We start from the raw sequence: 27,391 nt of genomic DNA, 5'->3' as shown, positions 1-27,391 counted from the left end.
TCAGTGCAGTGTGCCGGCCGCAGCACGCCAGCCGAGGCAGCCATTGGAGGGTGAACCAACGGCAAAAGGAAGACCTTTCTTTCTGTCTTTCTCTCTCACTATCCACTCTGCCTGTCAAAAAAAAAAAAAAAAAAAGGCGATGCCCTTCAGTGGGAGGACATAACCACCCTGGGGCCAGCCGCTGGCTCCCCATCAATTGGATGAGACCTTGGGCAAGTTATTTAACTTCTCTGACCTCAGTTTGCTCATCTGTAAAATGGGAATGGAAATGGTTATTACCCCATAGGACTGTTGTTAGGCTTCATAAGCAAAGGCACGTGCAGCGTTTAGAGCCCCTCAGTAAAGATCGCCAATGACGATCACCATATCCCCTCAGTGGTACCTCGAGCAGTTCTGTCTGTTCTTCCAAGCTGCCCCGGTTCACATCCTAGCTCCCAGACTAACTCCCCATACTCCTATCTGTTCTGTGAACCATGCATTATCTCTGCAGTACATTCCTTTTTATTTTCATTTATTTATGTGGGAGCGAAAGAGAGAGAACTCACACCTGTTGCTTCACTCCACAAACACCTGCAACACCAGGGTTGGGCTGGGCCAAAGCCGAGAGCTGAGAACTCAACCCAGGTCTCGTGTGTGGGAGACAAGAATCCAGTCACCTGAGCCATCACCACCTCTGTGTGGGCTTTGCAGCGGCCGCAGGCTGGAATCAGAGCAGGCGCTTAACATGGGATGTGGGCATCCGCACGGACATCCCACCACGAGGCCAAATGCTTGCCCTGACAAGCCACTTTTTTCCCTTCAGCCAGCACAGGTTGATTTCTACCGCCAGAAGCCCTAATGCTGTGCTGACACAGTCACAGCTTCCTGCCGAGTGCGGGCCTGGGCCCCTGCCTCCCACCCACCACCGCAGTGCAGACTGCAGTGTGGACAGGGTCAGCTCTGGCATCCTGGGCTGGGGGCGGGGGGCATGGAGAATCAACAGCCCTACTCCTTCTACTTTTCCCTCCTCCCTTTCCCATACTCCAACCCCCCCACCCCAATCCCAGCCTTGGAACTCCTCCAGCTCTGGCTGCCCACTTGAGCCAAACTAAAGCCCCCCCAACCATGCGTCTCAGCCCACCCACTGCCAGCGGTGGTGAGGGTGAAGCGCCCCCTGGGAGCACACCCCGGCCCCGCACAGTGGGCAGCGGCTGACTCACAACCCAGCTGCAACACCTCCATGTTTCCGAGCCTCGCAGTTATTGGAAAATGACAGGGCCCACGCTCCGCTGGTGCAAATACGCCTCCCGACATGCCATGGGGTTAACCAACAACCACCGCAAGCCGAGCCGATGACGAGGGAACCAAACCAGCAGCCATTCCTAATTAAAATGTAAGAATAGCAGCGCCCAAAAACCAGGCCCAGCCAGAGGCAGCCCTGACAGTGCCCTGGGCTGGACGGATCCTGCCCTAACGCCTCCCCCACCCCGCCGCTCCGTGCCACTGCCTGCGCGTGGGAACACGTGATCTCGCCTCGCAAGGGGCCTCCCCTCCTCTCGGCCGGAAGCTGTCTGTACCAAAACCTTTCTCATGTGCTCACTCTCGCTTATACACACCCAAGTTTCACAGCGCTGGGTGGCTCCCTGGGCTTGTGAGTGAGTGGCTCTCAGTCTACAGAATCGTGCAACATGGGTTGAAGAAGGCTGTATGTTGGAGAAACACAGCTTCTGGGGCCCCCTGTGCTTGTTTTAGGGAAACCAGTCCCTTTTTATTTTTGACTGAGGACAAACTTTGTTTGAAACGCTCCTCATTCCTGACTCGGATTCACGCAGAGATGGGAGCAGGCAGCACTGCCCGGGGCTCTGGGGTCTCACTGCTGTGGCCATGTCCAGCTAGACGTGAGTGTGGGCAGAGCGCATCTTGGAACATACAGGAGATGCTAAATGGTGGTTGGCATTCCCAGGAGGGGACCAGGCTGGCGGCGGGCAGAGACTCTGTCCTTCCATCCCCCCTCCCAGCGACAGGGCTGCCCCCATGGCCCCCAGGCTGATAAATAACCAGCACACCCCCTCTTCCCCCCCAACACACACATTGCAAGCTGGGATTCCAGACCTGGTCGTCTGCATCCTGACCTTCCAGGCCTCCTGGAAGGTTGTGCCGGGCAGTGCCATCTGTCGCAGCAGGCCCTCAAACCCAATGCTGTGTAAGGAGCCTCTCACGGCCCCGGGGTGGGCATTCCCAGGACAGGCGACAGGGTGGTGGCTTCCACAACTTGATGGCATTTTCCGGGGCTCGGTTCTGTCTCCTTGCTCTGCCTTCCACCTCACTGTGTTCAAGCAACAGCACAAATGTGTAATTAGAGAATGTATTGGGGAGGAGGGAGCTGGGAGGGAGGCAGAGGGAGGCGAGATTGGGTGGCAGCATCCGGGCCCCATCATGCCTCGCGAGAGGTCTCAGCAAGGCAGTCAGGAGTCATCCAGCCAAAGTCACCCCTTGTTGGACAAGTCCCGTGCCTCCCTGAGACCAGGAGCCCTGGCAGCCCCGCCATGCTCCTGCCCTGGCACAGAGTAGCCCTTGGGAGAGGTAGCCTTCCTGAAAAGGTGGCAGTGAATTTTGGGACACAGCTGTGGCGGCTCCTGGCTGCAGGAGTGCGGGGGAGCCTTGCAACCCTCTCTGCCTGGGTGATGCTGGGCCCACCCATGAACCAACCCCCGGGGGGGGGCCTCCAGCCTTCTGTATCTCTGCACGCCCCCTCCCTCTCCTATCCACTAGAGCCACGGGGCCATGACACCGTGCTGACACTGGGACTCGCTCTTCCTACCCCAGAACAAGTGCGCGCCATCCCTTGGAGCACTTGCTACAGTATTAAGTACCCATACCCCAGAGAGCACCCTCGAGCCGATGAACGCTTGCTTTGTGGCCCTCCCCCTTGAGTAAGCGCCCTGCAAGGCCACTCCTGGACCCCCTCGGGCTGCTGCAGTCGGTGCCTACATTTCTGTAGGTGTCCTAGCCCCTCCTTTGCTTACCGTAATCAATGGCGATGCTGGGATTTAACCCCAGTTATCTGTGCAGCAGAGGGAGGGGGCAGCTCCCAAGGGAAGTGCTCTATTCATTGTCCCATGAGGGAGAACTTGAGACTCTCCCAGTACAGAGGAAGTGAGCGCTCCTTAGGAGAGGGAGCCTTGAAACTGCCTTGGCGGTGCAGCGGGTCTGGGGCCCTGCGCTCTGCGCTGTGCGGGAGGAGCCTTCAGTCTCTGAGCCGCCCTGTGCGGGGCTGCAGGGCATTTACCAGCCCACCCCGTCTTCCCAGGCGCAGCCTGCTCCGGGGCTTCCGAACGCCCTTGCCTGGCCGCTGACTCCACTAGGAATTTCCCCAGGGTCCTCTCGGATGAAATCCTTAGCAGCCGGGAGTATCTGTGCTCCACCCACCAACCAAGCCCACGCCCTCTTCTGCCACGTGGTGGGGGAGCCAATCGCCAATCTTCTCTGCACCTGTGTTCTCAGAGGACTTTGGGGATCCCTGGAATTATCTCCGTGCCACAGGAGAGGGGAAGGGAAGACAGGGCAAGTGTTCAGATGCAGGGGGTTGAAGCCGGCCAGCGTGCGATCCTCAGAGGAGCGAGTAGGACGTCCTTCCCCCTCCTCACGCTGGCAGCAAGTGTGACATGGACACAAGCGTGGCGATGGGTTTTAGAGCGCCCGGGACCCTTGGGTGTCAGAATCTCTCCAGGCAGAGGCCCGTTCTCATGGCTGCCTCGCTGAGGCTGGGTCCCCTCGCCTGACAATGGCGGTCGCGTGGGTGGAGGCCTCGTGCTCCCTTGTTGAAGTTCCCCAAGGCAGAGGAAAATGGAGAGCTGCCCTCCTCGTACAAGGCCAAGGCCTTCCTGGACCTCAGCGACACGAGTCAAGACAGGGGCCCACGCCTCAGTGGCAGCACTAGCAGCTTGCCAGTGGCTGAGCTGTAGTCCATGCCTGGGGCTGGCCGGAGAGGGGCGGAGATCCAAATCAGGAAGACCTGGGCCTCTGGGCCGGCACTGGGGGGCCAACAGGTGGAAGGAGCTACAAAGCAGACCCTTAGGACAGGGACGCACTGTGGACTGGGGCAGAGGCGGGCGCCCCTCCCAGGGTGGGTTACACCGGGGCAGCCCTGCAGTGCCCAGGGCAGAGCCAAGCCAGCCAGGGGTTCCAGGCCTGGCCTCAGCCTCCTCTTCTCATGGTTCTAGGCTCAGGTTGTCGTTTTGGTTTGCCAATGCCCTCCCTGTAGGGAGTCTGCCTCATCTCCCCAGAACCCTGGAGCAGCACCCAGGAGTGAACTTGCAGTTAATGCCAGTGAGATATTTTTAGAGCGATTAAATGCAGCCGTAATGCCTTGCTTTCTCTTAAGGCTCATTTCCTATTTCTCTATTAAAAGGGATAAAAATCCTTCCTGGAATGCTGCCCGGCACCCTCTTGGGGGAAGAAGGTGGGACCGGACACCAGGCAGTAGCAGCCAAGGTCATGTGGAGTTTGCCCATGCATCCTGCGTGACACTCATTGGACAGAGCGGCTCCCCTGCCTCGGCCAGGCTCCCGGGGCCAGGCCTGGGATCCTGCTGCAGCTGGGGCCTGGTCCCCGGGCCTTGCTCTGCAAGCAGCCATCAGAGGACCCACTCTCCTGGTGTCATCTCCGTCTTGTGCACCGCACCCCCCAGCACACACCCCGAATCACCTCCACTTTCTGTAGCCAGAAATCCTGCTCTCCAGCATTTCCTCTGGCTGGCTCAGCAGAGGGCTGAGGCTACCCCTGACATTTGCTTCCCGGGTTCCCTGTCTCTGCAAACCACTCCCTTTTCCAAGGAAAACACCCTGGGAGAGAGACTCCCATGATGGCCTCTTCATAGGTCAGTGTGGCTTCTGGGAGAGAGAGTGCTGGACCCGGGCCTGGAGGCCTGGGTTTGAATCCCGCCTCTGCCTTCTATGAGCTGCATGGTCATTTTTTTTTTTACTTTTTATTTGGAAACAATTTTATACTTGCAGAAAAGGTTGCAAGAACACTATTAAGAATGCATAAACCTTGTACTACTTGCTAATTAATTTGAAAGGCAGAGAGACACAGAGAGAGAGCGACAGAGACGGAGAGCTCCACTCGGCTGGTTCACTCTGCAGATGCCTACGAAGGCTGAAGCTGAGCCAGGAGGAATTCTGCACCCAGGAACTCAATCTGGTCTCTTATATGGGTGGTGGGGGGAGCCAAGTATCTTAGCCGTCATCTGTTGCCTCCCACGGTGTGCATGAGCAGGAAGCTGGATGGGGGGCAGGGGTGGGACTTGAACCTAGGGACTCTGGTATGAGAGGCAGTGTCCCATGCAGCATCGTAACCGATACCTCAAATGCCTGCCTGCTAATACAGTTTAAAATAAATGTTATCTATATTTAAGGTGTACGGCATGGTGTTAGGAGATGTACATAGAGAGTAAGTGGGTACCGTAGTGAAGAAAATTAACATATCCATCATCTCCCTTTGTGTATGTTCATGTGTGTATGTGTATGGGTATGTGTGTGTCTGTGTATTTTCGTGTATGTGCATGTGTGTATATGTGTATGTGAGTATTTGTATGCATGTGTATGTGCATATATGTGCATGTGTGTGCATGTATGTATTTATGCATGTGTGTATGTGTACATGTGTGTGCGTGTGTGTATGTGTCTGTGTGTGTGTGTTTGTATGTGTGTATGTGTGTGTATGTATTTGTATGTGTTTGTATGCGTGTCCCAAGAGCAGCTGGAGCCCAAATGGAATACATCATTGCTAACTATACTACTTATGTTGTACATCAGCTCTCCAGATCCATTCTTGTTATATATGGTTGTTTTGTGTTCTTTGACCATGTCCCCACCCCGATGAGCACTGTTCCATTCTGTTCTCTGTGTATCGGCTTTAGTTTTAGATTGCACATGTAAGCGGGATCCTGTAGTGTGTCTTTCTGTGTCAGCATTAGTTTACTTAGCACAACGTCTTCCAGGTTCATCCAGGTTGTGGGACAATACCTTTGTGAGTAGGTAACTTCACTCCCTTTAGATACAGTAAGGCCGGCAGAGAGACTGCTGTATCATACAATCATTCTCTGAGAATGTCTTTAAGGGCCTCCATACTGTGTTCCATGTAGGCTGTAGCAATCTACTTTTCCAACTGTGTGCAAGGATTCTCTTTCTCTCCACGCCCTTCCTGGCTTTTGTCATCACTCGTTCTAGACATGAGCCCTGAAGAGAACACAGGCAGAGAGGCAGCATCGCCCTTGGGAACGATATTTTGAATATTACACCAAATACTCAGGTCCTGAAAGCAAAAATACATATACAGGACTACCTCAAATTAAAAACAATCAACGGAATGGAAAGGTGATCTAAATACTGTGAAAAAAACTCTTGCAAACCATACGTGTGAGGGGCTCATAGCCATATAAAGAACTCATACGATTTAACAGCAAGAGCCTAAATAGAGAGCTCTCCAAAGAAGACATTCAAATGGCCACTAGGTGTGTGAGACGCTCAGCGTCTCTTGTTGTCCGGGACGTACAAACGCGATGACGTCTCTCCACACAGCTGTGAGCTGTCGTCAGGAGGATGCGGCACTTACATCAGCCCAGTGCTCCCGAAGAGGCTGTTGACCCTCACAAGTCCCCACGTCCTCACCTTTCTGCTGGGGGCGAGACTTGCCAGGCCGCCCTCCCGGGTTTAATGGTTTAACTCAGTGCCTTGGAAGCTGTGAAGCTGCGTTAATCAGGTTAGGTTAAGGCTGCACTGCATTGACAAAGAAGCCCTGAAGCCTCAGCGGCTTAACACAGAATTGGTTCTCTCTCTGGCTCCTGACTCCCGGTTTCCTGTCCATGCAGACCTCGGTAGCAGCAAGTGATGGCTCGAGTAATCAGGTTCTGGTTACCGGTATGAGTTCCTACTTCCTGACTTAGGCCAGTGCAGTCCTGGCTGTTGTGGGAATGAGCCAGTGGACGGGGCCTTTCTCTCTCTCTCTCTCTCTCTCTCTCTCTCTGTGTGTGTGTGTGTGTATGTGTGTGTGTGTGTTTATGAAAGCATTGCTAGGAGAATGAAGAAGGCCCACGTCTGTCCAAGCCCTGCCTAGTAAGATGAGGCTGCTGGTAAAGCACTTGTGGCCTGGGCAGCATTACGTGCTGTGGACATGAAGCCTTCTTCAATGTTTCTCTCTCAGCCGCCCGGTTCGAGGCTCAGCACTGCCTCCCAAACACACGTGAGTGGCCTCACTCTAGATACAAGCTCTTGGTGGGCAGAGCTGGAGTTTCGCCAACACAGGAGACCTGGGAATACCCAGCTCAACAGCCGGCAGGGTGCAGGAGCCGGCTGCTGATCAATGGGGACCTCCAACCTGAGCCCCGGGAACTTGGGAAGGGCGATCTCCCGGAGGCGTGAATAACGACGCGAGCACCCCAGGTTCGAGCCTGGCCCTTCCTTCCGATTCCACGTCGCTGCCTCGGCCGCCCCACACCCCCACGCCAGAAGCACTCACTCACTTTTATGGCCTTTGCCTACTCAAGTCTATATTAATTAAAGAGCAGGTTTGAGATAGCAGAGCCAAGTGTCTCATTTCATCAAGTAGATAATGTTAGAGATTTTAATTTACAAGGCGAGCAGAGACCAGGCTCTGTCTGCCACAGAAAGCCTCTTACTTTCTGAATCTGATAGCTCAAGACTCTCAGAGTTGCCATAAATTCTGATAAAATGTCTTCCCCGCGGCAAAAGATAATTTTTATAAGCTTTTGGAAGGGACTAATAAAGCCGTAATCTACCGTCTTCCATTATTTAAGGACCTGGCTCGAGGGACGTGATTTGTAAGGGTTTCATATATAAATATACAGACGTATATTAATTCTATGTCTCAATCCATCACCCGCTCTGGGAAGAAAACGTGGGGGATTTTTGGTTGCCCCGAGACTGGTCTCTTGCCTGGGCAATGCTGGCAAGGTCACCCCACAGCCCGCTCCCTGGAGATCTCTGTGCCTCCAGGAGGAGCCATCAAAGATTCGACTGCCAACAGCTGCCATCTCTCGCCTGGCCCTGTGTGCTAACCCCATGGTGGCCATCCAGGCCTGGCAGGCACGATTTGCTGTGACGAGGCCTGGAGCTGAGGACAGCTGAGCCATCCTCAGACAGCAGAGTCACCTTGGGGATTTTTGCCATCTCCCCCTGGCCCGCGTCTTCTTGCTCAGGGGTTAGTGTGTGAATGCCAGGGACAAGAAGCTTAAGCACGAGACAGCCCTTGCATCCTACGCCAGGAGCCTGGGTTGCCCACCTGGTAATCAGAGCAGATTTTAAAGGCTGCAGGATTTGTGTGACTCAGTCTGCCCCATAAGGTGTTTGTGATGCCCAAGTGCCTGCCCACCAGCCTGCCTTGGGACGATGGTGCCACTGTTCCCCCTTCTCCAGCATCCTCCCACACTCAGAGACTGGCCCAGGGACCCCAACAGGAAGACACCGGGAGAGCGGTGGGGTTGCATCCATGCGCGCTCTATCCTCTGGCCTCATGGTTTACGACCTCCAGTGGATGGATTAAGAAAGTGAAGCTTGGATTGGCGAGGTCCAACGTCAGAGCCAGGATGGGCAGCCTGCACTGAATCTCAGGGCCTGGCACGGTCTGGCTGCAGCTGCCACACAAGGACACACATTCCAGGGCCCAGGGATGAAGATGGATCTCGAGGGACATTTTGGTCCACTGAGCAAGAGAAGAGAGAGGAAGAGAGAACTTCACAGTCATAGACACCAGCAGCCACTGGCTGCCCGCAGCGTCCAAGCTGCCTCCTGAGAACTCCCCATGCTGGGGTTACAAGCACTGAGGTCACTGCCAGCAACTTGAACATGAAGATTTCCTGAAAGCCACCAGCAGCATTGCAAGCCTTGCTTCCATCATTCACCCTTGCCACTGCCTTCCAAGGACTGCCCAGTTTCCCAGGCCCCTGAATTACATCCATCCTGCTGTGGTTGAGACACCCACATCCCCCATGGGAGTATGCGGGTTCGATTCCTGGCTCTGGCTCCGGCTCCAATTTCGTGCCGATGTAGACCCTGGAAGGCAGGGAGGATGATTCAGGTGATGATGCACCCTCCACCCCTGTGGGAGACCTGGATAGAGTTCCCAGCTTCAACCCCAGCCCAACCCTGGCTGTTGTGGACATGTGAAGAGTGAACCAGCAAATGGGAGAATGAACTCTCCCCCTCACTCCTGGATAGATAGTTTTGTTTTGTTTTGTTTTGTTTTTTGACAGGCAGAGGTAGAGAGTGAGAGAGAGAGAGACAAAGAGAAAGGTCTTCCTTCTGTTGGTTCACCCCCCAGATGGCCGCTACAGCAGGCGCACTGCGCCGATCCAAAGCCAGGAGCCAGGTGCTTCCTCCTGGTCTCCCATGCGGGTGCAGGGCCCAAACACTTGGGCCATCCTCCACTGCCTTCCCGGGCCACAGCAGAGAGCTGGACTGGAAGAGGAGCAACCAGGACAGAATCCGGCGCCCCAACCGGGACTAGAACCCGGGGTACCGGTGCCATAGGCACATGATTAGCCTAGTGAGCTGCAGCCTGGATAGATAGTTTTTAAAATGTAGACCAGAGAAATGCTTCCTACTGGACCAACCTAGAGCAGCTCCTGTGTGCCTGGTTGAAACTTGAGGGATACAGGGGCAAAACCCAAACTGCCTGAGAGCCAATGTCTGCTTCCCCAGAGAACAGAACTTCAGTTCCATTTTGGAGCCCGAGGTGACGCCCTTGGCACACTGAGCCCACAGGTGAGAGTGCTACCTGCTGCGTGTTTGCGAAGCCGCTGGGTCCTTCCTGGGGCTGGACCACGCAGCCACCGGGTCAGGGCCTCCGTGCTTGGAAGGCACTTTCCTGCCCCCAGGTGTCTTCAGCGAGCCCTGCGAGGTGGCAAATGCTTCCTATCTGTCAGATCAGAAATGTGGGTGTCTGCGGTGGGAGCAGCTGGAACATTGGCTTCTTGGAGGCTGTCTGGATGAGCTCAGGCCACGGGCACAGGACCCCAGCTTGGTGAGCTCAGGCTGCGGGCACAGGACCCCAGCTTGGTGAGCTCAGGCCGTGGGCACGGGACCCCAGCTTGGTGAGCTCAGGTCGCGGGCACAGAACCCCACAGGCTGGGAGCCTTCAGCCACGGCCATGGCTCTTCCCACGGTTCCGGAAGCTGAGATGCCGGCCGCGGGCAGCACGGCAGATTCTGGGGAGGGCCTTCTTCCTGGCTTATGGATGCTGCCTTCTCCCTGTGTCTTCACATGAGCTTTCCTGAGCGTGTGCTTGGGGGTGGCAGGGCTGGGGAGGGGGGACAAACACACATGATAAAAATGAATGAATAGGGGCCGGTGCTGTGGCACAGCGGGTTAAAGCCCTGGCCTGAAGTGCCGGCATCCCATATGGGTGCCAGTTCAAGAGCCGGCTGCTCCACTTCCGATCCAGCTCTCTGCTATGGTCTGGGAAAGCAGTAGAAGATGGCCCAAGTCCTTGGGCCCCTGCACCTGCGTGGGAGACCTGGAGGAAGCTCCTGGCTCTTGGCTTTGGATAGGCTTAGCGCCAACCACTGCGGCCAACTGGGGAGTGGGCCAGCGGATGGAAGATTTCGCTCTCTCTCCCTCTCTCTCTCTCTGTCTCTGCCTCTCCTCTCTGTTACTCTTTCAAATAAATCTTTAAAAAAAAATAAAAAATTAATGAATAAAAACTTGAGAGAGAGAGGTGCACAGATCGTAACAGCTCAGAGCCCACCCGAAGGACCTCATTTAACCTTAATTACTTCCTTAGAAGCCCCATCTTCAAATTCAGACAAACTAGGAGTTAGAATTCGGAGGGGACACCAAGCTCCCTTCCCAGATAGACGCCTCACCTGGTGCTGGCTGTCACACCAGGAGACCGGGGCAGCAGGGAGGGGCGTGGGAGGTGCGTGAGAGGCAGGCCCAGGGCCAAGTGGGCTGCTTCCCCAGGCCGCCGACACCCCCCACCCCACCCCGGCGGATGTCATGACCTCGGGGCTGGCCGCAGCGCCTCTTGCTCAGCTCACACAGTATCCCTCAGAAGTCAAAACTCGGCACCACTGAGTGACGGTTGGAAGGCTTCCCATCAAAACCCGAGCCAGCCGCTGTCCCCAGCTTTCAGCAGCGACCCCTTCTGATGAGGCCTCCGACGACGGGCTGGCTCACCCCAGCACTCCCCGGCCCCTGGCGCCAGGCCGCCCTGGCCTGCTCTGGGCACCCACTCGCTCCCTGGCATCTGAGGAAGATGGGGCCAACAGCGCAGGCCAGCCTCCAGGGCCCTCCCAGCACAGGCGACAGCGCAGTATGGGTCCCCTTTGATTCCAGGGCTGCCCCGGCCATGTGCAGCCGCTTCTCGGTTCCCTGACAATATTGCATAATTCACATGAAAGCGGATGAATACACGCTCAGGAAATTCAGACACTTGATAGGACTTCTAAAGGCTGCTTTAATTTGGATGAAAAAAGGAATCATCCCAAAATAGACACTTCTCCCCTCCGGGGTTTGAAGACGGTCCCCCAAGTCCCTGCCCTCCCCCCAGCCACTTGGACAATGACCAGAGCTGCCCTTAGGCCCAGGGCGGGTGGCTTCCTGAGTACCCCATGCTGGCAGCACCCCCCCAAGGCACCCACAGGGCCACCCCATCTTGGAGTTGATTTATTGTTAAATACTCAGCTCCCCACTCTGAATTCTTTCCTGTTTTTTGACTCTCGCTTGAAGCCACGCCCACAAGCCCACTCCTCTGATTTGTGTCTCCAAGTTTCCTCTCGCCCAGGAGAAAACCAGCCTCTTATCCAGCGGTGCTGCTCAGCCTGGAGAAAAAAAAAAATGCAAGCTGCAGAACTGGAGGTGCACTCGGCCTCTGCCCCCGCCCGCTGGGCTCCCTGTCCCGGGCTCGAAGCCCTGCAGCCAGCGGCCTCACCTCTCTGGGGTTGCTGATCGTCCCACTTTGCCAGGCCTTGGAGAAAATTGACCGTGGACGGAGGGAGGAAACATCCCTGAAAAATATTAATACTGTAAATAGAAGTCATTAGCAACAGTGACCCAGGGCGGGCACGGCTGGAAACAGACGGTGAGCCCAACAGGAGCAACAGGAGGCCGGGGCTTGTTTTCAAAGGCGTGGACAGGTTTGAGGATCTGGCAAAGGGTGGGCAGCACCGCGGCGCTGGTGTCTGCCGAGGCGAACCCGGGCAGGACCGGGACCGTGGCCGCACAGCGAGGGTCTCTGGCAGGAGCAGCACCTCCCACAGGCTGCAACCAACGCAAGACCCCTCTGCCTGGGGGTGCTGGGGAAGACCATGCCCCCCCCCTTCCCCTCGCTCACTCCACCGTCCTGTTCGGACCTTCCATCGGCCACACTCGACACGAACCCAGAGCTGGAGGGGGCCCCGGTGGTTGTCCAGGGAGCCCCGGTGGCTGTCCAGGGAGCCCCGGTGGCTGTCCAGGGAGCCCCAGTGGCTGTCCAGGGAGCCCCGGTGGCTATCCAGGGCCCTCATTCTCTCCACCAGAACTGAAGCACTAATAGAAGACAAGGACATGCTCCAGTTTCCACCAGCTCATCAACTGCTCTCACCAGCCGCGAGAGGTAAGGATCCGCCCGCCAGTGGTACAGACGGGCAGACCGTGAGTTAGACAGGCTAAGCCATGTGCCCAGGATCACGCGGCCAGTACACAGCAGAGGCAAGAGTTGAACCCAGCACCTTCGCCCCCTGGAGCAGCGCTGCCTGGCCTCTCAAGCAGACAGGGGAGGCCTTCGCTGTACCGTCATGCTGGGTGGCAGCACTACACTGATGCTGCCTGCCCTGCTCGGCAGCAAGTGTCGGCCCTGGACCAAGCACCCTAGATCCGGGCTATGTGGCCCATCCAGGTTAACACGGTGAAGGCAGGAAGCACTACCAAGAGCACAGGCCTGGCAGGTGGAAGGGAGGAGCTGTGAGGAGGGGGTGGGGCTTAGTGTACAAACTCCAGTGAGTGCGAGGAGGGAGGAGTGGTCAGCCCCAGATGCCCCTGGAGCTTGGAGACCTGTGTGTGGCCAAGCACTGTTTGGGTGAGTGGAGGAGGGGCGAGGAGAGGAAGAACGCTGGAGATGACGATGTCCTTTAGTTTGCTTTTACAACAGGCAACCGGACACATGCAGCCAGCCAGTGGATTCCGCGGGACTTTTTTTTTTTCTTTTTTAAGATTTATTGATTTGAAAGGCAGAGTTACAGAGAGAAAGGGAGAGACAGAGGCAGAGAGAGAGAGAGGGAGAGGTCTTCCATCTGCTGGTTCACTCCCCAAATGGTCACAACAGCCTGAGCTGGGCTGATCCGAATCTAAGAGCCAGGAGCTTCCTCCAGGTCTCCCACGCAGGTGCAGGGGCCCAAGCACTTGGGGCATCTTCTACTGCTTTCCCAGGCCATAGCAGAGAGCTGGATCGGAAGTGGAGCAGCCAGGACTTGAACGGGTACCCGTATGGGATGCCGGTGCTGTAGGCAGATGCTTAACCTACTGAGCCGCAGCCCTGGCCCCTCCATGGGGCTTTGAGCAAATATTTAACTTCTGTTTTCCAAGGAACTGGAGAAGCATGGCTGCCTTACCTTGATTTTGCTCATCTATGGATTACTATGTAGGCTCTTTAGGAAGTTCATGGGGAAAAAAATGGGTATTATAAAAAAAGTATATGTGAATTTCAAAGGTTTTTTTTTTTTTGCTCCTAAATAACCTTATCTTTTAATTCTATGTTTCCACAAACTTTAAAAAAATTAAATTGAGAGAAAGACAGGTGGATAGAGAATTCTCATCTACCAGTTTGCTTCCCAAATGCCTGCAACAGCCAGGGTTGGGCCAGGCGGAAGCCAGGAGCTAGAAACTCAGTTCAGGTCTCCCGTGCAGATGGCAGGGACCCAGTGACGTAAGCCATCGCCTGCCTCCTCCCAGGGTCTGCACGAACAGGAAGCTGGAGTCAGGAGCCCAGAATGGAGCCCAGGGACTCTACGCAGGACGTGGGCTTTGTAACGGCTGGGCCAAATGCCTACCCTTCCCTGCACTTTCTGAACTTCCTTCACAGACAAGACCTAGGGAGGGGGAAGGCGAAACACAGCGTGCAAGTCCCCATCCCCAGGAGGACGTCAGCGCTCCACCAGGAGCCCCACCTCAGATGAATAATGGGGGTGGAAAAGTGAGCTTTTAGCACGTCAGACCACCTCCACCGAGACGTTGGGGACTTTTGTAACAGCAGCTGCGATTGGCCAACAGAAAGAGCTTTTGTGGGTGAATCCATGCTATATAGGAACAAGGCTCTGTGGGATGGGAAGCTCAGAGCTCCCTCCGGGACAGACCTTTGCTGGCTTCTGAAACCGGCTCCGCTGAGCCAGACAGAACCTACCTTCCCGGAAGGCAGGTGGGCAGCGGCCGGCCACGGGACATAGAAGCCGTGAAATCGTTCGGTCCAGCCCGCCAAGGCGGCTGCACGTGGGACTCGAAATTCAATAAATCTAAAGCAGGCTGATTTTTTTTTGAAAATTTATTTTATTTTATTTGAAAGGCAGAGTTACAGAGAGAGAGAGAGAGATAGAGAGAGAGCTTCCACCTGCTGGTTCACTCCCCAGATGGCCACAACAATGCCCAGGGCTGGGCCAGGCCAGAGCCAGGAGCCTGGAGCTTCATTCGGGTCTCCCACGTGGGTGACGGGGACCTAAGCAGTTGGACCATCTTCCACCGCTTCCCCAAGCACATTAGCAGGGAGCTGGATCGGAAGTGGAACAGCCAGAACTCAAACAGGCGCCCCTATGGGATGCCAACACTGCAGGCGGTAGCTTAACCTGCCATGCTACAACACCGGCCCTAAGCAAGCTAATTTGTAAGTGGACAATTTTGTATGGCCCACAAACGATGTTACAAATATCCAAATGGCCCTTGGCAGAAAAAAGGGTTCCCACCCTGGATAAAGGACGCTGGCTTGCAGCCAGGGGGAGAGAACCCGGAATGGGAAGAGACATGCACGCCAGAGCCAGGGCCTCCCATGGACTGGCTTTCTCGGAGGGATCTGTCTGTCTGTGCAGTTGGGTGCCCCGCTCTCAAGGGAGCCAGCAGTGGCTGAAGCTCAGGCATTGGTTCCCTGGGGCAGCCTGGCCTTGAAAGCAACCATCACTGTGCAACGCTGGCCTACAGAACTTGGCCAGCAGGAAACTGATGTCCAATAACCTTGCTTTCTTATTGCGTGTGGCTTGCGGCAGCTCTCAGCCCGCTAAACGGCTCCAGTGGCAGGGTTGTTGGAGCCATTTTCCGTTGAGTAATCGAGACCTACCATGCTCCCTCCCCGTCCGCTGCTGGCCCCACCACGCTGTCCTGGGACGACAGACGCAGAGAGGAGGCAGCCAGGGTTTCCCAAACCATGGCCTAATTCCATGCTATTTGATATTCCTGCAAACCAGGACCCACACGAAGTGCTGGGACAGTGTTTGTTTGGAGAACACACTTCCTCCCCCTTTGGACTGTAAGCCTGGGACCAAATGAAATGCGTGTCTTTTCCGCAGACCTGGAATTGGCCTGCGCTCTGGGAAAGGCAGCTCGAAACCACAGCTTGAAACTACAGTTTCTGTACCCATGAAATGGGCATGCCGGTCCGTGGGTTGACCACCTCAAAGTGTAGACAAGAAAGAGTGGAAAATGTCCTTGTCGGTTAGAAAGGACCCGGCTCCAAGGAACAGAGTCGGCGACCATGCTGATCTGCATTAACAGAGGGTTCTCTTTCTCCCACAGTGAAGTATCCAGACGATGGCACTTTGGGGCGTTGGTTCATGTACTCAGTCATGCAATCAAAGTCTGAGATCTGTTTGAGCTCCACTTCTACCATCGGCTTTGCAATGCACACTCTCGCCTCCTGGTCCCAAAGTGGCTGCTGGCTCCTGTGTCCTCATGTCTTCATCCAAGGCAGAAAAAAAGGGTGACCAAGGAGAAGCTTTCTCTGAAGGAGGCTCCATGTTTGTGTTTGGTAGGACAAGCGGCGACAGGGGTTGCTTCTTACCTCTCGGAGACTGGAACTGGAGTAACTGGAGGGGACTGTGGTCTTTGCATTCCATCGCTGACCTCTGTGGGCCTCCCTTACCCTTTGTGCCAGGAGGGAGCTGAACACAGTGATCTCTGAGGATGCGCTCCTAAAACCTGTGGGTGTGTGGCTAAGCACTGAAAACGGTTCTCAACTGTGACGTCCTCAGCCGGGGACCCCGGCGCGGGCTCCGTGGGAAAGGTCGGGCCCGGCCCTGGGAGGGTCGTCTGCCCCCTGCGTGTTTGTTCTTTGGGATCTCAAGCAGAGATCCCCAGAGTGTGGAGGCAGTGCCCGGGGCAAAGGCAGCAGCTGCAGCTGGACCAGCAGGGGTGGCTCCCAGGCCTAGCGGAGCTCTGACTTGCTGGGTGAGCACGGGCCAGCCTCGGGCCTGTCAGCTTAGGGAGAGAACCGGGAAGCTGACCTGTGCTAGGACCCACGGCTCTGGGCTGCAGCCAGAGGGTCAAGGAGGAGACTGGGAGGCAAGCTCGGGCCAGGGTTCGAGGGTCGATGGGAAGCCCTGGGGGCGGCCCTGGGGGGACAGCGTGCCTCTAACGAGAGCACCAGTGCCTCCTCCACGCTGGCACCCTGTCCCGGCCCGGTGGAACCGCCCGGGAGTCTCAGGACCTGAGCGAGCCGGGGCAGGGCCTCTGCTTCCTTTTAATCCAGGCGCAGGTCATGTTTCATAGACGACTCCGAACGTGGCCTGCAGATGACCCTGTTCCCTCAAACCTGGGGTTTAAGGATTCATTCTAAGAATATTTGGCAATGTCCCACCGCGCTACGCTTCCCCCAGGCCTCCCCCACTTCTCTCCGTCCCCCTTCTTGCTCCTCCCTCCCCCCTCCCCCTCCTTCCTCCTCCTTCTTCTTCCCTCCCCCTCTCTCCTCCCTCCTATGTTCCCTCCCCTCCCTCTCCCTCCCCAATTCCACAAGCGTTATCATCAGAGCTAAAGACAGGAGGAGGAGCGCATGGGACACAGCCCCTGCCCTCCGGGGACGTCACTCCTGGGGAGAGAGCCACGCACCACACAGTGTTGGAGGCAGGTTGGGTGCAGGGGAGGCAGGGAGAGCGGTGGGCAGGGAGGGGCGGAGGAGGTCCGGATCCGTTTTTGTTGCTGACAAAACTCCCCGGGCTGGGTACTTTAGGAAGCAAGGCAGGCTTAGCTAGCTCGCGTGAGTTTCAAGAGCACAGTGCCGGCATCTCTCGGCTCATGACGATGGCATCACAACGTGGGAGTGTGCACAGAGCGGCACGTTGCACACAGGTGTGCAAGGGCTCAGGGGAGCTGCCCGGCTTCCTCACAGCAACCCATTTGCCTGGGAACCAGCCCAGGCCCTTCTGCCTTGACCTAATCAGCTTCCCTCCTCTAAAGTTTCTGCCATCTCAGTACCACCACAGCCAAGCCTCCAGCGCATGAACCTCTGCAGGACAAAACACAGCACAGCCAGGGAGAGACTGCAGGGAAGCCTGCCTGGAGGAGGCGGCACTAAAGTGGGATTCTATGCAGCCCATGCTACTGCGCAGACTCAGTCAATGAGTGCTATGGGGGTGTGGAAACCTGCTCCCCCTCCCATGGCCTGAAGTCAGGTGGTGCTCGAAGTCCATGCCAGCCTCCCAAAGCTGCCTGTTAACCCCTGCCCCACACTCCCACCCCCCCGCTGTTGTCTTGATCCTGTGGGAGCCCGCCCAGCCCCTCTGAGCCACCTTGGTTTCCAAAGACGCAAGGAAAGCCAGGCTGGAGAGAGGGAGATAAAGAACGAGGCAGCCGGAGGCAGCCAGAACAATGCCTTGCTAACAACAGCGCCCCGTGTTTCGCAGGCCCTGTGATCGATAGCAATGCATAATTGAGAGGCTCGGCCCTGGCCAGCTGCTCAGCCGCACGGCCGCGAGATGCATCCCCGGCCAGCCCCTGACCGAGCTGCCTGGCTCTCAGCCATCTCCCCCGGCCTCCAGCCCTCTGCTCGCTCAGGGAGGAGCCTCCATCCAGCTGAGGGCAGGCACACGTGGGACACGGGTGGGCGGAGCAGTCTCCAGAGGCAGACTGTAGCAGTTAGCTGTCACCACCATGAAGCCGCGTAACAAGCAGCCACGCCGGAGTCTCCGAGGCTCAAACAGTCAGCAGTCCCTTAGCTCATGCCTCCACGAGTGGGCTGGCCAGGCGGCCTTGACCTTGAGCCGGGCTTGCTTGTGTATTTGTGGCTGACCCCAGCTGCAGGGCTCGGGGCTGCCCTGCTTGAGTCTCTTCCGCTTGCCTGGTCCAGCGGGCCTCCCAGGCCTGCCTGTCCACATAGCCAGGGCCAGTGAGCCTGCCAGAGGATCACTTCTCAGAAGCAAGTAACAGGGAACGTCGGAGGCCTACACTCAGAACGGCCATGCCGTCACTTCCCTCGCACGCTCTTGGCCAAAGGACGTCGCACGCTAGAACCCAGATCCAAAGCTGGGGACACGAACCCCACCCCATTGCCGAAGGGGACCACAGAGTCCGACTGAAGGGTGAAAACCCAGAGCCAAAGGTGCGAGCTGCTCCAGGCTGCGGCTTTGCAATCCTGGCTCAGTCACTTGCTTGCTGTGTGACCCTGGGGAAGTGACTAAACTTCTCTGAGCTTCCTTTCTCTTATCAGTAAGAGAAAGAGAATGGTGCAAGCTTCCTTTTAGAGGGCAGTGAGGGCCCAGTTAATGGAGGCAAATGGGTAGACAGTGGCTCTGTGCCATGAGTTATCTTGGTCCTAAGAAGTCCCACAGCCACAGGGACCCGTCTGTGGGCAGAGCCAGCTGGCGGGGGGGGAGCTGGAGGGGAGAGGAGAAGCAATCTGTCACTGGGGAAGTGTTGCACTGCCTGCCCGAGTAGCCGGAAGCTCCCACACGCTAGACTTCCACAAGCAGAGCCCAGTGGGGGCCGCTTTTCCGCTCCTTGAGGCCCAAAGCTTTGCTGGTAAAACGGACCCAGACTTGCAGCGCTTTCACAATCCTTGTATTTTTTTTTTTAATCTTTGATTCTTTTAGGAATGAGTGTGTCTTGAAATATTCAACAATTTTTTAAGTTTCATGATCGTTTATTTTTCTCCCATGAAATTCAAGCTAGCATGCATAGCAGGAGCCCATTATTTTTATAACTCGTTCTGGATTTGATCCATCTGTCTCTCTTATTCTTTAGGATTCATTTTATTCACTGGAAAGGCACAGTTACGGGGGCGGGGGGAGACAGAGAGAAAAAGATCTTCCAACCTCTGGTTCACTCCCCAAATGCCGCAACTGTCAGGGTCATAGCCAGGAGCCAGGAGCTTCTTCCAGGTCTCCCACAGGGGTGCAGGGGCCCAAGGACTGGGGCCACCTTTGGCTGCTTTCCCAGGAGCATTAGCAGGGGGCTGGATGGGAAATGGAGCAGCAGGGACTCGAACTCACACCCACACCGGATGCTGGCACCACAGGTGGAGGCTTAGCCTCCTGCACCACAGTGCCAGCCCCAGCCTGCCCTCCTGTCAGTCTCCCAGCCTCCCATCAGCGTGTAGGTGGAAGGGAATGACAAGAGAAACAGAGCCTACAGTGAATGATGCTGCTTAGAATGAGTTTTGTTTCTACTTTTATATCCTACAGCTTTTCACTTAAATGAGCACATAACTTTTTAGTTTACTGAAAGAGAAAGTCAGGGCTTATTTTTTTTTGAAGATTGACTTATTTATTTGAAAGGCAGATTTACTGAGAGTCAGAAGGAGAGACAGAGACAGAGAGAGGTCTTTCATCCACTGGTTCACTCCCCAAATGGCCACAATGGTCGGAGCTGGGCTGATCCGAAGCCAGGAGCCAGGAGCTTCTTCCAGGTCTCCCACATGGGTGCAGGGACCTAAGTACTTGGGCCATCTTCTACTGCTTTCCCAGGCCACAGCAGAGAGCTGGATCGGAAGTAGAGCAGCCAGGACTCAAACCGGTGCCGCTAAGGGATGCGGGCACTGCAGGCTGGGGCTTTGACCTGCTGCACCACAGCGCCGGCCCCATCAGGACGTATTTTAAATAAAGACAGCAGCTGCCAGTGGTTGAGTGCCCCCTCCATTCTAGGTGAGTCCATCCCAATGCACATTAAAGATGCCGTGGTCCAAACCTCGCTCCTTCCTCTTCCTCTTCCTCTTCCTCTTCCTCTTCCTCTTCCCCACTCCAGGTCCTCTGAGTTGATCTCAAAGGTCTTTCTTCGGGGCGGGGTTTGGTGCTGTTGCTCAGGCTGCCTGCATCCGGAGTGGAGAGCCTGAGTTTGAGTCCCAGCTCCGCTTCTGATGCCAGCTTCCTGCTAATGGGAGGCAACTTAGGAGCTCAAATGCTAGGAGACCAGGATGGGTTCTGGGCTCCTGGCTCCAGCCTGCTCCAGCCCTGACAGCTGTGGGCATTTGAGGAGCGAACCAGTGAATGGAAGATCTCTCTCTCTCTCTCTCTCTTTCTCTCTCCTCTCTCCCTCCATTTCCAATTAATAAATTTGTTTTCCATTGCTCTCCCATCTTCATCATCTCTGGCCTCAAGCAGAGCTGTCGTGGCTGGTCCCTGTTTGGCAGGAGGGTAACGGGAACCCACAGATGCTAAGCGGCTTGGCCGGAGCCCCTCAGCCAGAGCCCAGGTCTCCAGATCACCAGTGTAGAGGCTCTTAGCTCAGGACTATTAGGAGGCTTTGGATGAATGGCCACAAATTCCATCTCCACAGCCAGGCTGTGGCGCCACCTCCGCTCTCCAGCTACTGCTCAAGCCATTGGAGTTAAGCCCCGTCGCTAAGAGGATCTAAATGAGACTCCCATTCTAAGGCTCAGAGAGTCTTTTATGAATAACAATCAGCATTGGGTACTTTTTTTAAAAGTTGCTAATATTAATTTTACAGAAATAAAATCTAATTGAATTCCTCCTGGCTTTCCCCCATTAACTTAATGTTATGGACTTTTAACGGATGTTTTAATTAGACATTCCTATTAATGGGAATATGGCTCAATTTTCAAATGAGGGCCTAAGCTGCCAATATTCCCATTTGGACCTTTAATTAAGGTGAGAAAATATTAACCAATTACACCGGGTGATTGCCTGGGCTCTTTGGAGGCTGGTGGGGTCACAGCAGAGCAGGCGTGCAAGGGCCTGGGGAGGAAGTGAGCAGAGGGCTCTGCTCAGAGCGGCAGCCAGAGGCCAGCCAGGGGCCCGGGCACTTGGAGCAGGGGAGAGGTGCGCGTGGTCCTTGGTTCCACACACTCACCTGCATCTCACCCCACCTTGTCTGTGCATGTGGGATACTCGGTTAGCGAGCGTGGTGATTTGATTGGCTGAGTGACAAAACTCATCAACACTCAATGGGTGGAGCTTACCTGGGCATTTCTTCCGGTCTAGGCCAGGTTTGGCTCCTCTTGCCTGGGCTTGTACATGCACCTGCTGTCAACCAGTGTGTGAGTGGGGGCTGGCGGGGTGATGGCGGGCCCGGTGGGGCTCTCTGGGGATTACCGGGTCCTTGCTCTCCCTGCAGCCGTCTGGCCCAGTTTACAGGGTTTCAGGAGCTGCAAGGGGTCCAGCCTCAATACTCAAGGCCTTTTTGAGGCTCTGCTTGGGTTGCCACGGCGTCACTGGCCAAGGCCACTTGTCTGAAAGGCACCGCCATGGGATGAAGATACAAGAGGTGTGCATGCTCTGAGCCAATCCTTGTTATCAAAAGCCGGGTGCAGACAGAGATGGGGGGCTAGCTCAGCTCTGAGTTGACAAATCAAAAGTCATGGTGCAAGTGCCTATGGCGCTTGGGACACGCATGGAGGAAGTGGTGGTGGGCGTGGCAGATCTCCAGTGACCCACGCTCAGCCCCATCTGCTCACTGCCACGTGGGAACACAGGCCTATGTTGTCCAGAGAGTCAATTTTCTCTGTATTTTGTACAGCATCTCTTAACATTTAGGGGTTGTAAACAAATCTGAAAACTTAAATCCTGTATAGGCGGTAGCGAAAGAGGGAGACAGTCTGAACAGGCATTTCACAAAGGGAAAATCCCGTGGGTTCCCCTGAAGCACCTCTGTGGTGGTGACTGACCTCATTCGCCACCAGAGACACAAATTAAACCAACAATGAGGTGCAGTGTGCGTCACAACTGTGGACACTGCCGATGGGCGGGGAGACTGGAGGAGGCATTGTGTAGAAGCATTGACGCGACACACAGATCCGACCCGCCACTCTGCCCCTTTGCACAGGCTAAGGGGTATGAGCCTGAGCATACATCAGGAGGCACAATGAAGAATGAGCGTGGTGGTATCGTACCAGAGGGCTCAGCCTTGGAAAGAGCACCAACAGTAGACCTGGTACACAGACTTGCAGAGCAATACAATGTAGTTTTATACAGCAATAAAAACAACCAAAATATTGGGGCTGGTGTTGTGGCTCACCAGGCCAAGCTGCTGCCTGCGATGCCAGCATCCCATATGGGTGCCGATTCGGGTCCACTTCCCATCCCTCTCCCTGCTAATGCGCCTGGGAAAGCAGCAGAAGATGGCCCCCAAGTCCTCCAGCCCCTGTACCCACGTGGGAGACCGGATGAAGCTTTTGGCTCCTGGGTTTGGCCCAGCCCAGCCCTAGACATTGTGACCATTTGGGGAGTGAACCAGCAGATGGAAGATGTCCCCCCTCCTCTGTCTCCGTCTCTGTAACTCTGCCTTTCCAATAAATATTTTTTTTAAAAAAATGACCAAAATACTGATATATGCAGATACATGTCTTAGCAATGAGATGCTGAGTAAAACATACAAGACACACAAAAAATGCATACCATATGACTCCTATATAGAAAGTTCAAAAGCGAGGTTAATTGGACCATTTACATAAATGGAAAAGCAATTTTTATGAGTGCAGAAGACTCCTAGCTGGTGGTCATCTTGGGGGTAGAGAAGGCGTGATGACGCAGGGCCTGCAGAGGCTGTAGGCCCTCCTGAGCTGGCAGGCGTCTCTGGGTTGGGTGTTTGAGTGGGGCTCTGCTGGGCAATTCTCTTGCTCCTGGCAGAGTTTGCTGGGTTCCCCTGGTGGTATTCAACTGGTAATAGGGCAACAGTGGAAGATCCAAGGTGCCTTTATCTGTTAACTCGGTGCCTTGGCAGGCAGGGGTGGGAAACAGGACTCATCTGGGCCCCACGCCCACTCCATGTGGTCGCTCTAGCAGGGGAGCTGGGATTCTTAGACCGTGGTTGCTCAGGGCTCCGAGGTGGGGTGTTCTCAGAGGCAGGAAGTGGAAGCCGCTGGTCTCTTAAGGCCTGGCCCTAGCAAGCAGCACATTGAGCTCGGACTGTATTCCACCCATCAAAGAGGTCATGGAGCACCCAGGCCCGAGAGGGAGCAAGGAGCCCTCGCCTCTATGGGAGGATGTCAAAGACTCCTGGCCATCTGGAACCTGTCACACCATGGTTAGTAGCATGACTGCAATCACTACTTATGTACCTATTATTATGGCAGCATCAGAATTTTGAGAAGGATGGGGCCGGCGCTGTGGCGCAGCGGGTTAACGTCCTGGCCTGGGTGCTGGTTCGAGACCCAGCTGCTCCAGTTCCAATCCAGCTCTCTGCTATGGCCTGGGAAAACAATAGAAGATGGCCCAAGTCCTTGGGCCCCTGAACCCACATGGGAGACCTGGAAGAAGCTCCTGGCTCCTGGCTTCAGATCTGTGCAGCTCCAGCCGTTGCAGCCAACTGGGGAGTGAACCATCGGATGGAAGACCTTTCTCTCTCTGCCTTTCTTCTCTCTGTGTAACTCTGACTTTCAAATAAATAAATAAATAAATAAATCTTTAAAGAAAGCAAGTCTGAGAAGGTAGCCCTGGAACCCAAATCTCCTCACTGCACCTGCTAGGGAACACACCCTGGAAGCCAACTTCTTCCTTAGTGTGGGATGGGATCCTGGGTCCTGTCCACGCCCTGTAGCTGGTCAGACGGGCAGTGCTGAGCAGGTTTGGGGCAGACTTTGACCCGAGGGAACATCTCTTGTCTCGCCCACCCTCCCAGTGCCCACAGCTGCAGAGCCACCCGCTCCATGCCATGCTCCGTGCATGGAACTTCCTGCCAGCCCCACCCCTGGCTCCCAGACGCTCAAGGCCAAGGACTTGGCCACCAAGGCTCTCTGTGAGCCATTTGCACATCCTCTCCCTGTTCCTCCATAGCATGCACGTTTTTATTTCTGACTTCATTTCTCAAGTCGGTTTTTATAGGGTGGCAGTTTTTTTTTTTTAATTTTTAAAAATTTATTTATTTGAAAGGCAGAGTTATATATATATATATATAGAGAGAGAGAGAGAGAGAGAGGTCTTCCGTCTGCTATTCCACTCCTCAAATAGCTGCAATGGCTGGGGTTGGGCCGGGCTGATGCCAGGAGCCAGGAACTTTCTTCACATCTCCATTTGTGGGTGGCAGGGGCCCAGGTACTTGGGCCATCTGCTGCTTTCCCAGGAGCATTAACAGGGAGCTGGATCGGAAGTGGAGCAGCCGGGATTCAAACTAGCACCCACATGGGATACGGGCATCGCAGGTGGCAGCCTAACATGCTACGCCCCAACGCCCGCCCCATAGAGTGGCAGGTTCATACATAAATCTCATGTATGCACTTTGGCCATAAAGCTCCCAGGTTCAGTTCTGCTATCTTTTCGCCATGCTGCTTCGAGCAAGTTAGTGAATATCCCCAGGCCTCGGTTTTCTCACCTGTGAAGTGGTGAGAACCACAATTCATTTCCGCTAGCGCTCAACAGGACCAAATGGGCTCAACAAAGCAGCAAGAAGCGGCCCTGCTCGCTGCCCGGGCCGTGTAGGTGCCTGCCCGGGGCTCTCAGTGCAGCGGGAAACGGCGCCTGCAGAAAGCGACAGAGCAGAGCACACGACGAAGGTTCAGCCTTCCTACAGCTGGGAGCCCCTGCCTGTCCTCCAGGGGCAACCGCTACCAATCCGTCCTGGATCCACTGCGAGAGCCGTTCAAGAGCCCCGTGCATGTGCGCATGCGCGTGATTTTTAAAAACTGCTGATGCAGTAGAACAGTGACTCCTCCTCCTCACTCCTTTCCCCTTGCTTTCGTTCCTTAGCACAGGGAAGATTTTCATCTGGACCCAAAGAGTGGAGCGCTGGCAGAGGAAACTCGGAATACTCAGGCCCGTACAGGCAGATCCGTAGAAGAAAAGCCTCAGGAAATGTTTTCAAGTCCGACCGCAGAGTTCTCACTCTGTTTCTCGCTTTGAAAGGTTTTGTCTCCCATCCACTGCGTCACTTTGCATGGTCTCTTTTCTCCGGCCTCAGTATTCCCATCTGTTAAATGGATGTGGGACAAGACTCTCCTCCAGCCTTCCTGCAGGTGGACGTCCCGGGGCCTCCAGGGGGACAACTCAGCACCAGATGAGTGCAGGGGCCGGAGAATTCAGGGTTCAGTTCTCATTGGCCGCTTCGCAGCTTCCAGGCTGTTTCACATAGCCTCCCGGAGTCAGCCAGGGAGCGCGTGTCACTGAGGCGTGCAGAGTTGGGTAACAAGGCCAGAGCAGGAATGAGGCAAATGTCCTGGGACCGCCTGAACCGAACCCGGGGCACTCGGAGACGCCAGGCGGGCGGCCTTGGTTTGTGTTGGACGCCTCACAGCCCGCCCGTGGTAACCGACCCGGCTTTTGTTTGTTTGTCTAAATAGGGAGACAGAGGCTCGGGGCTGCCTGCGATGGCTCCACAAACAGCCCCGCAGCCAGAGTAGGCGGCCAGGGGGCTGGGCTGGGCAGCCACAGGCCGCAGGGACTGGGGAGGGGGCGCCCGGAGGCCAGGCCCACTGAGCCTGCGAGGCGACTGGCACGGTGGCCAGGCTGGGCTTGGGGAACGAGAGCGCACCACGTGACCAGCCCGGACCGGGGCCTCCAGTGTGGGCCTCCCTCCCTCCTCACCCCAGGGGATGCAGGCCTGGGGCCATTTCCTGAGAGCTACCTCTGCCTTGCCCATCCATGGCAGTCAGGTGTCAAATGGTCCATTGATTGCTGGGTTCTGAGCAAGCACAGGGGGCGGTGGCCACAGACCGAGAACGAGGGCCGCTCCTGATCCACAGAGGCCACAGAGGGGCCAGCGGTTCTGAGGCCAGCAAGCTGCAGGTGCGGGCCGCCGTCCGTCTGCGGCCCCCTCCTCCCACAACCTGCGGAACCTCAAGGCCTGGCCTCCTCAGCGCCTCGGCAGTGCAGGGCGAGGGGCAGGCTGGGGAGGGCGGCGGTCCACTCGGCCTCTGTCCTTGGGTGAGAAAAGGAGTGGGTAAGGACCACGGCCATGGGGCGGAACCACCAGAGATAACCGTTCCTCTGGATCACCCATGGTCTTGTCCTGTCAATTTCACGTGGCCCAAGCCAACAATTGCAGTTAGAAGGCTACAGGTGTCAGGCTGACACCGATGCCGGGGCACACACGTGGACACACACATACAGACATGCTCGAGTATGTGTGAGCTTCATTGACTCTTTCATCTCCACCCCCCAGCCCCAAGCACAAGACCTAGGCTTCCTTCTCCAGGCTCACTTCCGGGCAGACCAGTCCTCTAGGGGGCGCTGATGAGACGGGCGCTTCTCCACCTGCCGCAGGGATGGGTGGCAAAAAGAACTTTGGCACTCAGACACTCTGTGGCTGACTCCCGGAGGGACCTGGAACGTGACATCACCTATGGCCTGTGTTTTCTTGTCTGCGCACAGGGGGTCCTGGGCTGGGCCTTTGGGCCAGGCCCTGATACTCTGACCCACAAAGCGGCCTTAACTCTCCGGGGTCTTCTTTCTTCACCCTTTCCTGTCTGGGCCTTTCTGGGATGCCTGGAAGAAAAAACAGTTCCTTTGCTCAGCTGCGTGGGGGAGACACACAAACGTGCTTCTATGCAGCCTTTTTTACTTACCAAAGAAATCTGAGCTTATTCCGTCAAACTCAGAGAAGGAAAACAACAGAAGGCAGCTAAAGCTGTCCGGTCCTACAACCTGAGACTCGCAAGGTCGCTTCTGCATCTTGGAGAAGACTTCCACCTACCACTCAGAAGTAGAGACCCTGGGCCAAACCAGCGCAAGACAAAAGGGAACCTATGAGGTCATGTGACTGGCATGTCCAGCGGCGGAAGGGCCAGGATGGCCAGAGCCGGCCCACGCAGGAAGTGATGTCACCGGGGAGCGGAGGCTTTGCTTTGTGGGGCTTCGTCTTTGGCAGGAACATGGCTACCAGCAACGCTCGGCCGACCTGCACCTCCTGACCTACAGCAACAGAAGGAGGGCCCTTGCCAGTCTCCACGGCTCCTGGTGAGCGCTCCGAGTTCCTTCTGATTGGCCCAGCCTGAGGCATGGGTGCATTCCTGAACCAATCACCATGATCGTGATTGGCCAGGCCCTGTGTCACATGTCCAC

Source organism: Oryctolagus cuniculus, chromosome 18, assembly GCF_051225735.1.
Source record: "Oryctolagus cuniculus isolate XC-2025 breed Fujian yellow rabbit chromosome 18, ASM5122573v1, whole genome shotgun sequence".
In the NCBI taxonomy this organism is placed as follows: Eukaryota; Metazoa; Chordata; class Mammalia; order Lagomorpha; family Leporidae; genus Oryctolagus; species Oryctolagus cuniculus.
This window is presented reverse-complemented; position numbering follows the sequence as displayed.